Here is a 2,094-nt window from a genome sequence, read left to right on the forward strand (position 1 = left end):
TCCATGCTACTCTCTGCAGTCTCTGATTCCTGTGCTGGACATGAACCAGTCTGCTCATAAGGTCGCTCATCCTTTGCTCATGGAGTCTTAGACAACACAGATCTTTGTGACAGGCCGTTACAACCTTTGCTGCTAGCCTGGGCTATGCAGTTCCACTTCACCCAAGCTTTATCCTGTTTTCTTCAGTATTGTACTTTGCTGTTCTTTCCACAACACTGGGTATTTTTTTCAGCCTTGTACTGACTAGTCAGTCATGTTTTGGTTGATTTGGTGTTGCAGGAAACTAAATAGCACAGCCATGTTGCCTCTAATGTGGACCCAAACGCACAGCCCTCACTAATGCCAACACCTACTGGTACGTCACTGCGGATACATACAAAAAAAGCTTTTTGCACTATGGTGGCAAGTCCCTTAAGTGTCATATTATTAACAGCAAGCAGAATTCGCTTCTTGCTATCTCTTATGCTATTTTTCCTCCCTCCCTCATATCTGGCTATCTTTGTAGCACTCATGGCACAGTCATTTTACCATATTCTAGGAGAGTCTCACACACATCCAAAATGATGAAAATCTTCTGCAAGAAGACGAGAGCAATATCCAAAGCCTGACCTAGCACTGACTGTACATCCCACTTGGTTTTTGACGGTAGCATTTTGATAATGCCTTTCTCATGAACATAGCATATCCTATGGCCATTCCTCTGCATGTTGTCTGAGCACTGAATACTGCCGTGATTCAGAAGTAAATGGTGCCTTTTTTGTATGTTTGAGTTCATATAATCTTTTCTCTGGTACTTTTCCCAGTGAACCTTCCAGTGCTGTTCTTCCCTAAAGTCATGCCATGCAAATTTTCTCCAAGATTTCGAAACATTCCTCACCAACAGAACCCCCATGCTGTGCACATGGCCAGCTTGCGGAGCCATCCTTACCCAGCTTTTCCTGCTGTGACCGTGCTCATTCCTGTGCCTTGGCTCAGAGAACGCCGTGTGCCCTTTGGGACAGGGACTGTGTCATTTGCTTTTATACAGTAATCTCAGACATTATAATTGGATCAGTCCTCAACAGTACAAATCTGATGTCCAATACCTTTTTTACTCACCAGTTGCCTCAAGGAAGAGCTATTTGGAAGACTAGAAAAAGACCACTTCAGGTTTCTAGAAAATTTAACAGAGTAGGGTTTTCTACAGGCTGGGACAGAACGGTCACATGAAATGCAGAATCAACTATCCCTGCACCATGCAACAGGTATTTGTCTGGTGTGATCTTACAAAAATTTCCTACACAACCTGTCAAATAGTTATTTACCACTAATGTTAGGTTTTTTTATTTTCTAACATTAATCTTTCCAGTTTCACCTTAAGTCCATTTCTTCTTGTCTTCATCCTAGTCAACACAAAGAAGAACAGAAGAATGTTTCCCATCAGTTTTCTCCATGCTAAGCAAACACACTTCCGTAAATCTGTCCTGGCAGACTCTGTCTTCCAGCCTGCTGACTGCTTTTGTTGTTCTCTTCCGGACTTTCTTAAAGTGAGGTGCCTGGAACAGCCAAAGTGCTTCAGCAGAGGCCTTATCAGTGCTTCAGCAGAGGCCTTATCAAGGCCACACAAGGGGGAAGGATTACTTCAGGTGTGTATTGACATTCCTATTTATATCGTGAGAACTCAGAACTCACTGAGTTCTTGTTTCCCGGCCCCCCAAATAATAATCTAATCTTACTGAGAAAATGTCTTAAGTTCCCAATGTCTTCCCTTTTTGCTGTTACAGCAACCATGAATTTTCCCATTTATAATTATGAAAGCTATAATTCCTCCCATTTTTGATCTTATAAACCCTCTTTGGCAAATATAGTGGTTTCTTGTGGTGAGAATATGTATTTTAGCTCTTTTTAATGTGACTGTGCAGTCCATGAGTCACAGTTTGAGTCCGCCAGGTACAAAAATATTCTGATTCCATAAGGAGAGGAAGTGGAAACCATTCATTATACCTTCTCAGTTGTTAGTCCTAATTTTTAAAGATAAATCAACAGCAAACACAGGAATATTACATGCACAGAGTAATAAACAGTCACATCAGTCTAAAAGATTTGCTTTATTTT

Source organism: Rhea americana, unplaced genomic scaffold (assembly GCF_003343005.1).
Source record: "Rhea americana isolate MKP2758 unplaced genomic scaffold, rheAme1 scaffold_46, whole genome shotgun sequence".
Taxonomy (NCBI): domain Eukaryota; kingdom Metazoa; phylum Chordata; class Aves; order Rheiformes; family Rheidae; genus Rhea; species Rhea americana.